Source organism: Trematomus bernacchii, unplaced genomic scaffold, assembly GCF_902827165.1.
Source record: "Trematomus bernacchii unplaced genomic scaffold, fTreBer1.1, whole genome shotgun sequence".
Lineage (NCBI taxonomy): Eukaryota > Metazoa > Chordata > Actinopteri > Perciformes > Nototheniidae > Trematomus > Trematomus bernacchii.
Window position 1 is genome coordinate 215007 of NW_022987591.1, and position 16196 is coordinate 231202.

Sequence of the window (16196 nt, forward strand, 5' to 3'; positions counted from 1 at the left end):
ATCCTCTTCCTTAGAGCTACTAATCATTGTCAGTGTGTATGGTTGAAGATAGGGTTGCTTAATGTTAATGGTCTGTATATTAGAAATAAGACAAGAGAAGATTATTAATGTGTGCTGAAGGCAGGGCAGGAGCAGGCATATACAATGTGTTGTTGAGGAAGAAAAGTGCTCTTCTCACACCGGTCCCATTAGCTATAGTGCAGCCACTGTCCCTCTGCCAAAAACATGATGTGACAACATGAATAGTACCGGAAATTAAATGAAAATGTTTATATTGTTCTATTTTTTTCCATGGCAAGGTGAAGCCAATTCATTTGTATAGCACATTTCAGCAACAAGGAAATGCAAGGCTTTTTACATAAATGCATTAAGACATAAAGCAAAAGAAACACATTATAAAACAACAACAGAAAAAAATAGGTATAAAATACAATAACAACAGAAAGAGTATTTTATTTAATAAAAGGCAACAGCAAACAGAAAAGTCTTCAGCCTTGATTAAAAGGATAGAGATTTGCAGCGTTTGTGGGAGTTTATTCCAGATATAGTGCATTCAAAACTGAGCGTTGCTTCCTCGTGTTTCTTTGTGTCTCTGTGGACAGAAACCAGGCGACCTGAGTGTTCTGGATAGTTCATGATGTAGCAGAAATGTAAAATGTATTTGTGCCCTAAAGCGGTCAGTGTTTAAATATTATTAGGGAGATCAGCACTGAACTTCAGCACCATGGACAGCTGCTTACTTCTGTCTGAGTGTACGTTTTCTCAGCTTCCTGTCACAGAGGGTTACCTTGTAAAACTAGCCTCAAAAACAAGTGTTCCCTTTAGTTGTTGCTGGTGTTGCACCTCCTGTTGAGTGTATTGAAGAGCTGTTTAACATCAGAAATCGAAAAGGCCAGTAATGTGGGCCATTTCTTTTATGGTCCGAGTGGAGGGAATACGTCTTGACACTAACATAATTTGCTGATGTATCACCAAATGTCATTGCTCACACACTGAGGTTCAATTTGCTTGATGTATTTCTTTTTTTATTCACCTCTGATTGTTAGGATGGCTGAAAATTCGCCATGCGGGGCCTGAGTTTTGGTAGGGACATTAACTGGATTTGAAACTGTGGATGGTGTTATGGCAAACATCTGTTGTGTCATTGCTAAGGATGCTTGAATGCTACCCATTCATCAGTGATTGCTGCCACATATTATGTCACCGCAGGCTGCTGTGATCATGCCTCGCGGGGATAGATGTCCTACTTCAGCAGGGACTGTCTCGTCTGCCTCTACCTGTAGTTCCTCAATTTTGTGCTCTGTCTTTGACCCTGACTGTATGTGTGTGTGTTTTTTTGCATGTGTGTGCCTGCCCCCTCCTGCACTGTTGGTAGACATATGGATAAGGGGACCTTGCCAGGAGTTTCATAACACCACTTTTCGATCGTTTGATTGGTTCGAGCTGACTTATGTCAGCTCCTGAGAGGAGGCCAATTAACAACATACGTGTGTCTGGCACAGCACAGAGTTGTCAGTTTCACCTGGTGTGTGTGCGTGCGTGCGTGCGTGCGTGCCTGCCTGCGTGCGTGCGTGTGTGTGTGTGTCTGTGTGTGATAATCAGTACGTCATTCAATATAAAAAAAAACTTTTATATCTATTTTTACATCATTGTTCTGTCTGGGATGTCAAAACTCAATCATCTATTTATAAATGTCTATTTAAAAGTGTTATATTAACAATTACAGGGTTGTTTGAAGCCTTTAAAGTCATTTATAAATCTGAACCTTGTCCAACTATAAAAAAGTCATCACACACTGCATTGTTTTGCTTGTGTCATGCACAAACTCATACTGTTTGTTCTTTTAAAGGGCCCTTGTCATGGCCATTTCCACTGATCATAATTCCATTGTTGAGGTATACTAGAATAGATTTATACGGTGCAATTTTCCAAACTCACATTGGTTTCTCATACAGCATCTCTGTAAAGTATGTGTATTCACCGGTATTCACTCTCTGTCCTAAACGGCTTGTTGGAGCTCCTGCCCCCCCCCCCCCCCTCCCTGTGAGCCCAGTATGCTCCGATTGGTCAGCTCGGCCACTCTGTTCTGATTAGTCAACCACCAGAGAGGCTCCGCCCATGTCACAGTGCTTTTTTCGGCTCTGAGCGGAACATCCACAATGATATGTTATAGGAGCAAATAATTCAGGGAAGAAAGGCTACTAAGTATTTCCATCAAACTTTATTTTTAGAAATGTACAAAATGAACATGTGTAAATATACATATATACACATATCATCCATTCCTCCCCTTATAGGCGTTTTCGGCATCTTGCCTATCGCAGCTTTGTAAGCTGGTGCTGGGGCTTTTTAAGACGAGGCATCAGAGTGGTCATCCCGTCATGTGTTGTCCGACGGATACGCCAGGAGTTTCCTGATCTGGCTGGACAAAATCAAATGCAAATCACAAAATATTAGAGAAACTTAGTTGTTTTAGGTTCGTTAGCTTGCCAGCTAGATTAATATGCTAACCTACGTTTGCTAGTTGTTCAGTGTAATATGCCAACCTACTATGAACAACAGCTAATGGTTCATATTAGGCTAGCAAGAACATGTTTACAATTGCAATCTTATACGGGTATTCTGCTACGTTCGGTCATTCATTGTAGCTGGCATAAAAACAATGTTTTCCCTAGCATGTCTAGCTCTTGGTAGCCTTCTTGTTTAGCTCGGTAGCATACACGCTAGGAACGCCAACTATAATGTAATTAAGTTTTGCGACTGACCGTACGGTAAATCACCCGGAGTATACTGTCTATGAGTATTTTGTGTGTGAATGCAGACATTCTCCTGCTATGAGATACATGTAAGGCCATCTGCTGACATTGGAGTTGATATATGGAAACGCTATAACTTAGTTAGCCCAGTTAGCACTGTGTCAATGGCTGAGCAGCCCGAAACACGTTTACCCATTTAAACAGTCGTGGTAGATACCTTGTTTGTTTAAAACATCATAAATACACAAACAACAATGAATACTTACAGGTTCTGTACCCGAATCTCCCGCTGGTCCAAACAAAGTAGGAACAGCATCGTCCTTCAGTGTCCTACGCTGTGCATATCCGGCATGAAACGCTGAAAGGTTTGTGAAGCTTTGTTTCGTGAAATGCTGGCAGAGGGTGTGGCCTCTGGGTATTCACACGTCACAGTACCCAGGAAGTAAACAATGGAAAATGAGAAATCTCCAACGAGGCGTTTTGGGGCAGCATAGACTGTGTTAGAGTTTTACTCCCTACAGGGTGTACTTTGAGGGTTTTTGACTCTGCAGACCGTTTACATGCATAAAAACCTTCATAACACACAAGGGGACGGGTAATAACCGGAAAAGCATGACATGGGACCTTTAAACCACTATGCCATGAGAATTTCCCCCCAAGTCGTGTTTCCCTCTATATTCACTCTGATCCCCACAATGTGTTTCCCCAGCCCTCAGCATTCTTCACAGGCAGAGACATGGAGGAGGACAGAGGTGGTTGCTAGACTGGACCTAATGACAATCTGAGGAGGAGAATGGGGGGGGAAGAAAAGAGACAGGGGACGTCAGCCAACTGTGCCACAACCTTCACACCTCCTCCGAACTGTGTCAGAGTGGAAATGGACCTCTTAAGGGGAATCTGTCACTTTATCTCCTTCCATCTCATGTCCTCTCTTACCAACAGGCTCTGGGTTGCATGGTCTTCCCTTTTTTTCCTCCTTTCAATGATCTGTCAGTATATTGTTTTTCCTCTATTGCTTACTGCCACCAGCTCTCTCCACCCTTCGCTTCCTTCATCTCCCACTCAACAGACCCTATTCAACTCATCTGATATATGTCTTCCTTAAGCTCTTCATCATCATCCTTCATCCTTCCTCTGGATCTCAGTTCCACTCTGCTCATCCACTGTCATCTGCCTGACGTCAGAGCGCGTAAGGGACAGGCTCAGTCGCTCTGATTGGTCAGAGAAGACAACACCCTCAGCCCTGGCTTACTGTCCTCAGTGGATGTTACACAGAGACGTGTGATTTAAAGTGCATTATCCCACTCAAGAGCAAGTGTAGTGCAAAGATATGTTTGTGTATGTTTGCTGAATGCAGGTGTTCATATACATGCTTTTGTCTATTTTGTCTGTGTGCTGCTTGGTTTGTGCCAATTTGATTATATCATTATTATTCGAACATAAATGTGTTTTTCAACCTTCATTTGTAGTTTTACAGAAGTTATTTGAAATCAAGGTCAACCCGCTTTTCATTGCATCTAACAATCCCTATTAACAAATTGAGTTGGCTCAGTTGTCATCACGTAATGTAGAAAGTATGGAACTCCAGTCATGTGATAACAGTCATTTTATGTATTATAAATATCATTAGTTAATACACATTTAAACACCATTGTTATTTGCAGTATGTTTGCTAGTTTTAGCTCTCTTCAAACAAGGTGCAATTCTGATAATTTTTGAAGTAATACTTTTTTCAATGGATTTGTTTAAACAGTGTGTGCACTACTCAGCCAAACAAATATAATATAACCCTGACTTAAACAACTGCAGTTGTTGTTGCCTGTGATGGATTACACAACCAAAGAAAGTCTCAAATTGATTCCCACCATACATAAATTAATGGAAACCAATGGCTTGCCTTCCAGTCCATGTAAAAATGTGAAACACTTCGCCACAGTTTGCCAAATAGTCATCAATGATTTAGAGTAGAAGTGATTTACCATAAATGCCATTATATATGCAGACTCCCTGATATGGTCCATGCATGTACTGTATTTGATCAAACACATCTACATTGTTCAATTGGTCACTGGACTCGTGGGGGGGGGATTAGTCTGATGATGGAGATACCATCATGCAGTTCACCCCAGCACCACCCCTGCTCTGCCTCAGGGTTTTACTCTCCTGATCAATTGGTTCAGTCCATTTCCATTCCAGGAACCCCTCAGTGGCTTATCAACACAGCTCACTTTCCCAAGGACAATGCCTTTTCCCACATCCATGAACATGGATCCTTGGCCTATATTCCCACCGTGCAACATGGATCTGTGCACTCACCCTGCCTGCAGCTTCAAAGGAAATGTGCCATTCAGAGGAAGGCACATTTCTTTCCCACGAAAGAAAACATGAAGACTTGTTGGAAAACAATCTACTGATGTCAGTGCACTTTTATTATATGATTTACAAGCAATGTTAAATCTCAACGTCTTGTGTTTATACTGTAAATTCATATCATTGTATGCCCTCTTGTGGTCGGACATCTGACATCTTTAAATATTCTAAAAATCACAATTTTTAAAACATACTTGGAAAAAGAAACCTCACACGATAGCACTGACACAACAGTCATGAAACACTGTTATGTTTAAGGGTGTGTTTGCCTTCATCCTCTGTTACCCTGATGTTACATCACCGAAGGCCTAAGGCTGTATTCTGATGCTCTCACAGTCCCTACACAATCTCCTACACCAGTGGTTCTCAAACTTTTTTCAATAATGTACCCCCTTTGAAAAAAAAATTCAGCCAAGTACCCCCTGATCAGCGCAAAAACTATTTGTTAGGGAAAAAATGCCTATATAAAGAGGTACAGTACAGCCTGAGCCTTGCCCCATCAGTGTCTGATTTATTAAAACAACATTGTAACTGAGAAACACTTAAATGTTTACAATCCATCACTAAATTCATGGCAAACCAATTTTAACATCATGCAATAACACTAAGACGACATTAGTTGCATTGAACTGATGTTTTTAATAAGTTGTACTTACAATGTAGTGAGAAACATGGGCTTGTGCTTCACTGAGGATCTTTGTCATTCTGACAGGGAGGCAAACTGCAGTTATTACACTTCGCGTTTTGAAATATGTGTAACTCTGTTAATATAAAACCCACACTGCTCAAACTTCGTAACTTTTCCTAAAATTGGTATATTTATTTATTTATTTATTTTGGGGCGTGGGGAATGAAGAGAAGAAAAAAAATGAGCATTTTATGAGCATGGGATTTTTACCCCTCATATAAACAAATGCATAATGCTGCACTATACTTTGCAGCCATAAGCCGTTGCCAAGCAACGCTTATTGTTTAGGTCCTTTGACACGCAGGCAGTCATATAATTAACTAGAACTAGCTAGATCTGATAGATTTGGACATAAACGCGATTGAAGTATAACCGGACGCGAGAGAGAGATCAGAGATCAGATCAGCTGCTGCTGACGGAGAACACGCAGCTCTTCCGGACCACAGCTCCACCCGCTGTGATGGACCGTTTAGCGGAGCAAAATACACTAAGAGTTAGACCTAACACACTTAGCTAGTTTATCTACTCTGGAACTAGCTAAACTAGTTATAAATATGTGTATTCTTTACTGTTGGGCCACTTATTACAGGTTCAGCGAGCTGCACGAGACTGACCGGCTGTCCGGAGACGAGAGAGAGGAAAAGAGAGCACCCCGTTTATTTTTCCCATTTTATTATCCAGAATTACTGTAAACTTTTGAATAAAGTAGTTAATCTACTGTTAGTAGTTTGTTTAAATGCATTAATTATGTTTTTTTTTTAAATTAACATAAAATAAATCTCACGTACCCCCTGCAGTACTCCAACGTACCCCTAGGGGTCCGCGTACCCCCATTTGAGAACCACTGTCCTACACAATCTCCTACACAACGAATGATTGCTCTCTCTGGGAATCGACCAGAAGCATGTAGAAGTTAGAATCACACTGTGGGTTTAACTCATCTTACTCTAGTTCTAACAGACTAATCATTTTTGAAACACTTGGCCTCTTTAGCACCAATTTGTAATTTGAAATCATCTTAAAATTAGTGAGCATTTGGCATGAGATGATTGTACTCTTTGGGTAATGTCCTCTTTGTTATGCCATTCTAGTGACATCGTTTTCGTGGTTGCAAAATAAAAAAAGTAAAAAAGATGTTAAGATGTTTACGTTACAGTAAATGAATGAATTAAATTCCGACACACAAATTGAGGAGTTTCTTCACCAGGAAGAAGAACGCTCGGGGCCCGCTTCCTCCAGATGGAGGGAGCGGGCCCCTGGAACACCAGCTTCAGCCCGAGTGTAAACAGCAGAAGGCAGGATTAACAGGAACTCCGGGGCTGAGTCTGAGGATCCACACTCCAGCAGAGAGAGCCCAAAGGGTTTCTGTCACCCAGCACCATGCTGTCAGCACAAACCTGAGCTGAACCTGCATTACCTCCCCTGTCTGTCTATCTACATGTATCAGCTTCTCCCCGTATCCTATCCATACCTTCAATTACACTGACTGGAGAATAGAGATCAAATAGATTTAGGGTTGATGTTCTTCGACATGGTGCTGTTGGCATCGCTTACTGATTCTCATAGGATGGGAGTAATTACCATATGCTGAATGTAATGGGACAACAGATAGAAGACCTTGAATGAACCATTTATTAATGCAGAGCATGGTAAAGGCTCAGTGTGTGAGCAAGGAAAATGAGCCTGGCATTTCTAAATGCATTTGCCTCTCACTAATCTGTGCTGTCAGAGAAAAGCACCTCCTGATGAAAGGGATATGTCTGCCCCTGGATCCAACGGGGGGGAAAAATGCATATTGAAGCCTTTGAAGAACTGGGAGTGAAATCAAATGCTGGCTAACATGAAACCTGAGCAGCATCCAGTTCTGAGATGCACTCACCTCTCATCCTGTAGGAGTGGTTTGTTCACAGGAATAAAAATATAACTACTATCCAGATTGTGCTTGGGATGGAGCTGGAGGAAGGCCAGGGTAGCTCTGCTCCAATCCCCCAGCCTCATCTCTCCATCTCCCTCCGCCTCTCTTTCGTATGTTGAGCCTTAGATCACAACCAAGCAGCTGATCACACTGCTTTATACCAATCTTCAATCTCTGTCTCACTCATGTCATCGCTTTCTTTCTATGAAATTCCAAGACAATGATCCGTGCTATTGCTGCTTTGGCCCAGCTGCACCTGATTTGGTGTTTGACCAGCTGCATTTGAAGAAGTGCCCGCGTCACCTACAGTTTATTGTGAGGGAAAAGAATGACTGAAGATCCCCTGTCTTTCTTTTGTGTGGCACCGGCAGGTCAAAGTGTTCACATAGCCAACAAAACAAATACTTCATGAATGTCGTAAAGACCTAAATGGCTACCAGACGATGAATCCAAAATACTTTGTGATACCCTCCAGAGCCAATTACAATGTATGGTTTTGAGTGAAATGTCTCTACAACTATTGCACAGGTTGCCATAAACCAGAATTGATCCCCTGACCTTTCATCCAGCAACGTCATCAGGCCAACATTTTAATTTGCATATGCTAATGACATCCCCATAAACCTCAGCTATAACATGTGTTTAGGGATAGCACATATTTTTAGTCTATTATTATACATATTGTAAACGTTATACCTGCTAATGTAGCAACATCATTGTGAGCCTGTTAAGAGTGCATTCTAACAGAGTTGTAGAGTATTAGTCTTGCTATCATGTTGCTAAGTTTCTCACGTAGCATTTTCTATGAGGCTTTGTTGTTTGTAAAATGGAGCCAAGGGTTGATCGCTAATCTAATCTAATCTAGTATGCAAGGTGGTGTGTTCTGTGTGTGGCACAGTGCCGTACTGGGCCTATAAGACCTTACTCTGCATCATCCATCTGATCACACAGACTGGTCGACCTCAGATGACTTTGCAGACACACTCTGCAGTCTACCAGTCACGTGCAATCTCTCCCTCTCTCCCTGTGGTGGCTTGTTCTACTTCTGATCACAGCACACATCTGTGCCTCTCCTGGCAATCTGAAATCTAAGCTTAAATGAGACGATTAAAGGAGGAGTGCCATCCATTAGCAACTTTTCACAAGTTGCCTCTCAAGATGTGCCACAGGAAATTCAGCTAACCTGGTTAAATGTAAAGATTGTGTCGCTGTTAATTGTGTTACCTGTCTATTTGCAGCTCTGCTAACTGGACCCTAAAAGCTCTTTTAGTGGGAAGCATCCTTGCCTCCTCTACATCAGCAAGTCACAGCACACAAACACGCACACACACACACACACTTTTGACCTGCTTCCTTCCAATCACCGACCCCATTTTCTCTCCTGGACACTTATCACCCTCTCCATCAGTCTCGCTCCTCTTTGTGAAACTCGGTAAATATCTGCCACAAACACAGCACAGTTCAGAAAAAGGTCAAAAGTGATACATTCTGCACTGAGACAGTCTACTGTGTATCAGTTTAAAACCAGAGTTTGAGAAAGTACCCAGTGATCCACCTCAGTGTATCACGGTTTCATCAGCTGGGATTATAGGACGGCAAAGTCATGATCCGCCTTCATGTTTCTAACATCTTGTTTATCAAGCATGTAAACAGTTGCAGCAACCATTACACAGAACCTCTCTCAGCAATGATCCATAGAGAGCATCAATCATTGTTGCCGTGGTCCTTCAGGCTCGCTGGAGCTGTGATGCATTGCACCACTGAGATGCTTGATTTACAGGAAGGAGCATAAATGATATGCTGAAATTATACAGTTAAATCAATCAGCAACATCTGATTTTGAAAGCTCCCATCATGCAGCGGGACTAATTTATGGGGTCAAAGTGGGGTCATGGCTGTAGCTGCGGTGATGCACTGTAATCAAGCCCAGGGTCCACAGAGCCGACGCCTGGGGAACATAAATCAACCGTACGAACTGCCACTACAGTATGTTCCGCTGGGTGGTGAAACTAACACACACCAAGTAGGACAAATAAGCTATACCTCATTCATCCAGTTATCACACACTACCATCAGGATGCACACGTTCACACACAGATACAGAACACCCTGCTCTCTGCTAATTCCTCCCATTAACAGTGACATTTATAGATATCTCCCTTGTGCAAAGCTGCCGATGTAAAGTACCTTTTCATTAAGCTCTCATTGTGTGGGCCTCAAGGGTGAGTAGGGGAGGTTTGTGTGTGTCTGTGTGTGCATGGGAGGGAGAGAGAAACAGCTTGAAACGGACAACAAGTACTGTAAGAACCATGTGTGGAGATAAATAGGCGAAGATGAGGAGGGGAAGCAGTGATATAGTGTGGAGATTCTCGGAACGAAACTCTTATCTTTAAATCACAAGGCTCCCTGAGCTATGGCTATTACACTGACTTACTCCAGGGTCATGTGAGTAAAAAGGGAGAGATGTAGGAAGCCAGACACATATATCACTACCTGGACTTGTATGTTGGCCCTTCCTCTAAATCATTTGTGTCTCTTCTCACCGTAGTACCTTTTCACACAACCTTCTCTGTGCCCTTTCTACCTGGCGTACCAAGTGTGTATTGGTAAATATGTCATGGTGTGAAAATGTCATGCTGTGCTATGATTACTCCCAGATACTCTGATTTTAGAGCAGCCACCTTTTTATGACTGGCTAAGTACTTAATGGAGGTGCAAACGGTAGCATTGGTCAGTCAGTCCACTGAGTGCAAAACAAGATCTTAATTGGATGGATAACTGTTAAGCCTGCGGTGCCTACGAAGCATCGGTTCAGACTTAGTAGGCTTATTTGCTTTTAACTGGGCTATTAGTCTTTATTTGCAACACTCTTGTCCAGGATCTCCTTAAGTTCAGAGCATGACCTACACACACACGCACGCACGCACGCACGCGCGCACGCACGCACACACACACACACACACACACACACACACACACACACACACACACACACACACACACACACACACACACACACACACTGATGAATAACTACCTTCCTCTCCCACATAAGTTACATGAAGCATTACTTTCAAGGAGCAATAAAAGCATGCATTAGTAAATGACAGTGTTTACTTGGTGTTTACAAGAGCCCTCAATATATTGCTGTTTGTGCATTACAGCAGGCTTGTAGAATGTGATTTCATTCCTGTGTAAATAAGTCATAATCTAATAGAAACGTTACCTTAAAGATAAGGATCTATTTTTTAAGTGCTCTAAATGTGTGAACTTCAACACCTGTCATTTGAAGAATAATCAGCCTTTTTGATCAGCTCTACGTATCGAGTTACCGCAGGTCAAAAACCTATATTTAGAATAAGCTTCTTCTCTTTTAAACTTACCATTTTTGCTCATTCAAATAACGCAAACCCACACTCGCTTGGACAAATACACACATTTATTAAATGAGAAATGAAAGATGGCCTTTCCCTCCCCACAAGATAAAACGGTAACCTTTAATCTGGACGAAAGACCAGTTTTTTTCTACTGGCGACCATAGTCTACATGTCCTATCAGCTAAGTCAGGAGTGATCCCCAAAAACAACTCAAACAATCCATTTTTACCAGTCTGATGACCTTCACAAAGTGACGGAGCTTTCTCTAAATTGAGTGAATTTCCTCTTTAAGTGGATAGCGGTTACCAACATATCCCTATATGCACTCAAATTCCTCTAGATTACCCCACATTCAGGAACCTTGTGACTTTCCTTAAACAATGGCTGCATTTCTCAAGGACAGCGGGTTCTACTTCTCTGCAGAGACTGAAGTCTCCACCGGCTAAATTGAACACATTGTAATTACAGAATGCCCTTGATATTGCACTTTTCAAATAGGGCTTGCTGAGACTATTTCATGGTTGCACCTCCTTTCAAAAGAATGTCCTTCACACAGAGACGTGTTTAGGCCTTACCCGATGTGATGAGCTCTGGGCACAAATTGACTGTTAATATATTACTGTAACTGGGATTAACAGGATGATAACGATGATGAAGATGAGCATTACTTTGGTGGTGGCAGCTGAGGTGGTTATCGCCTCGGAGGGATAGTTTGACATGAACTATGATTATTCGTCTTTCTGAGGTAGACGAGAAGATCGATATCACTCTAATGTCCATGTAGCTGAAACAGAAGGTGATGAGCTCACTATTAAGACAGGAAGTAGAAAAGAAAGAGGAAGACTAGCTCCGACAAAGTTCAACATGTCTTCCTCTAAGCATATGAAGTGACCTTAAGAGGTGTTAGGGAGCTATCTAGCGGCTTCCAGTTTTAAAGCTAACCTAGGCTAATGGTCCCCCTGGCTTTAGCTTAATAGGAGTAGTATTGATCTTCTCATTTACAGTAATGTCCATCTATTCCTTTAACTGCATGTGTCAGTATGAAGTGGATTTAAATTGAGGTGTATAACAGATGTGAGTTTGTTCGAGTGATGATTCTTGGACAGGAAAAAAAATAACAAGATTGATGGATTCAAGTTTTTTACGAATAATGAAGGATAACCATATGGAGTTGGGTTCGGGTGCACTGTTTTTCCAGATGTTTTTATTGCATTTTTGTCGTGAATATTATATTTTTCATATTTTTCATCTTGGGAACGTTTCAAAAATACAGACTTGATTGTCTTCCTCCTCGTTGTTTAAAACTTCATCACCACCATGATATTATTAAGGTACGAAACTGTCATAGCTTTGATTAATACGCTCTGGCAGCTAATTTTACCACTATTCAGATGTCTGAAGAGCCAAAGAAAACCTTCTCTGAAAGTCATCTTTTCATCTTTATTTTTGGCACAAATGCCAAAAGTGCTGATTATTTATCTCTACCATCTCAGGAGGTTGAGCAAGACAGGGAGATGATGGCTTATTAGATAGCATCTTGAACCCAAAAGTTGCTGCAGATATGACACGAGTGTTTTTGGTGAAGCGGTAATCACTCTTCCTACCTATCATTTTTCACTGTTTTATACTAAAAGCAGTGATTTTCTTTCATTAATTTAACCTGTGAACCCTCTGTATTACTGTTACTTCTTCATTACTTCACTGTATGGCTTTTTGTGGTATTTTTCTTTTAACCTCAAAGTCACCAATTCTTTACCACTTCCTATACTTAAATACAGGTCGCAAATTTCACATCAATACACGGACACATAGTATTCAAAACGCAATATTTGCAGGTTAATTAGAGTGACAGATATGATCGTACTATAGGGAAGACAGAAGGTTTATTTGCAAGGGAAATTAGGGAAATGTAGGCTTTATTTAATGTCTGCCTCTACGCTACAGGAGGCTGCCTAATTGCTGCCTGAGACATAGCAGCAATTTCCACCCAATTTATTCTTGGCAGGCATAGTGTACTGTGTGGGCGCTGTGGGCACTTTTGCTGCATGCCCACAGTGCCAGGTAGACCTGCCTATTTCACTCAGCTGATTAGGCCATCACTGTACAATGTATAATCTCATTAGACCATCCTTACTGTCACCAAAAAACAGCTGTGAGAGCTACAGCAGCTCTTACTCTGTGTGTGTGTGTGTGTGTGTGTGTGTGTGTGTGTGTGTGTGTGTGTGTGTGTGTGTGTGTGTGTGTGTGTGTGTGTGTGTGTGTGTGTGTGTGTGTGTGTGTGTGTGTGTGTGTGTGTGTGTGTGTGTGTGTCTTTGGAGAGATGTATGTGACAGCAATAGCATTGGAACTGTGCAAGGTGCAGTCATACAACTTAACATTTGAGGCAAAAAAAGGTCAACTTTGAAGAAAAAGTGAAGGATGATAGAAATAATAAATAGACAAAAATATTAGCTTTTTTATGCTTCATTTGTAGAGAGCTTAGAGTACAATCAAATTGATTGCCTGGTGTCTTTTGTAGTACATAAGAACACACTTAATGAGATGTTATACACTGTATATGACAACATTGCAGGTAAACAACAGCACAGTGGGAAAGAGCTGTGTGAGTCCAGAGTGGTGATGAAAGGCAGTAAATAGGCTCTATGAGTTGTTACCAGGACGGATATACAGTTTAGCTGCTCCCTTTGGGGACAACCCATTTCCCGAAATCCTTCAAATCTTCTGGTTAAGCTCTAGTTTTGTAAAAGAAAATGTGATCGATATCAGGTGTGTGTTATGTGGAGCACTTTGTCTTTACAGTAAATGACCTGTAAATGTAATGTCTTTTTTTTTCTAGTTGTGATTTTCGTCTAGCATTTACCACAGACACAGAGATAGTTCAAGATAAATAAATAAACAAAAACAAGTTACTCCTCCTGGCTGTTTCTGCCCCCTCCTCTGTGATGTGTTTAAAATGAAACGTTGCCATTATGCAGCTGTCCTCCCTGACTCAAAGCTATGCTCTGTCTCCAAGGTGACAACACATTTACATTGTAGCCATGGACACCACATCTATCACCCAGAGCATGGCATCCAGTGACTTGCACATCAAAGAGGCATCAGTCATGATGATGTCAGATGAGCTTAACTATGTCTTTCACATACCCAGCAAAAATGCAATGACAGCAACTCTACACAGTGAGATATAAAGCCACAGCACCAGTCAGAAAAGATGCTGACTGACAGAGAAATCAATGTGTATCAATTGCTTGGCCATTGGGTGCACAGCGTGAGGTGAATGACAAGCGTGTCCTTTGGCCTGATGATATGATATTCCCAGCGAGGTCATCAGAGTCTCCCCCCGTCCTGTTGCAGCTCTGGATCTGTATTATTGAGCTCAGGCCCTCCAGCTCTCTGGAGTGCTATATTTTCAGTAATTGAGTCGTGGGATACACGACTTCAGCTCCAGAGTGTGTATGTATATGTGTGTATAAGAGCTTCAATGTGTGTGCGTGTGTGAGTGTGTAATAGATGTTTTGACTGGCTTGTCAAAGGTAATTGAGTCGTAGGTAAGAGAGAGTGAACTTGCCAGCTGTCAGTCTCTTAAAAGGCAAATCCATCAGAATGCAGCAGTCCCTATAACCTAAAGAGACGTGTGTGTTGGTGTGTGTTGGTGTGTGTTACATGTGTGTATATAGATACTGCACCTCCAAACAGGCAGGGCTGCAGCTGTATAAAAGGCCACAGCACTATGATTCTGTACCATTACCATTTTGACTACAGAATGTGCATGACAAATGGAGTTTGAACATGGACATTCTGTAATCTTGAAGTCAATCTGTTTAAGTGAAGATAATAAAACAGTCCTTCATCCTCAATTCTCATTTAGTTCAAAGAAACCATTTTCCCTTTAAGGGACATTTTCCAACCGAATTCTGAGCTATGAGAGTGTTTTGCAAACAGAAATGAAAAATAAAGAACATATATGCACATATTCCAAAAGCTTTTGTGTTGCTCCTTGTTTGAAATGTCAAAATACATTAGGCCTGAATATCAAAACCTGCAGTTTGCGCTGTAGATTGTCCACGAGCCAGCCACAATATAGATTAACATCTTTATTTTAAGATGACCATTAGTCCACCTGCCTACAGTATGTGACCTGTTATCGTACACATGTTATTGTGTAAGTCTGTTCACATCATTTCCACCTCCTCCAAAGAAGCACAGCAGACATATCCTTACCTGCATCGATAATGCAGCTATACAGCTCTTTATTGCCAGCATCAGCACATCTGCCTCGACATAAATACTAGAGATTTAGCATATGCTTTCGCACACTGACTTTATTTTAGGTGACTTCATTTTGGTAGCCTATTATGTTTTAATCTAACAGAATAGAAAGTGCTTCATGGGGTTTTTATGCTGACTTGAATCAAATCAAAGAACCTCAAGGATAGAGCTGAACAGCCAACAGCTGTGCTAGTCTGCACATAATCTGTCTGTCTCCTCCAAGGTCACACTGAGAGAGCAAGATGTTAAATACAGCAGCACCAATAGTAAACATGAAAAGAGGAAAAAACAGCAACATATAATATTCAAATGTATTGCTAACATGCATTTTGGTCCATGTCTTGTTTTTATCTTCTGATGAGCTTAATACGTAGATGATCCCATGCATGTATACTGAGATGTTGTGTACATGTTGATATGCTTTCTGCCCTCGCTGTCCTTTTATCAAGGGACATTTCTCTCAGCAACCCACCTGTCAGCATGGTGTTTTGGCTGTCATATTTACAATTTGACCCAGTTATAGACTGTGAGATGTGACAATTCTGACTCCACCAAGCCATCACATCCGTTCTAGTCTGTGGTTGACATCAAAGCAGCAGGGTAACATAGTCTTTCAAGATACAAATTATATTAGAATTGTGATGTAGGAAGCACAATTATTACATCAGTCTTACCCTTCAGAATAGGTTTTCTTGGAATCTAGCTTTTAAGTGGCCAGTGTTCCTTCTTGTAGGCCTATATCAACATCACCATCTTACACCCACTTCATTTTTACATTTGATGTCATGCATGAATGATAGCTACAGACCCTGTCTGTTCAT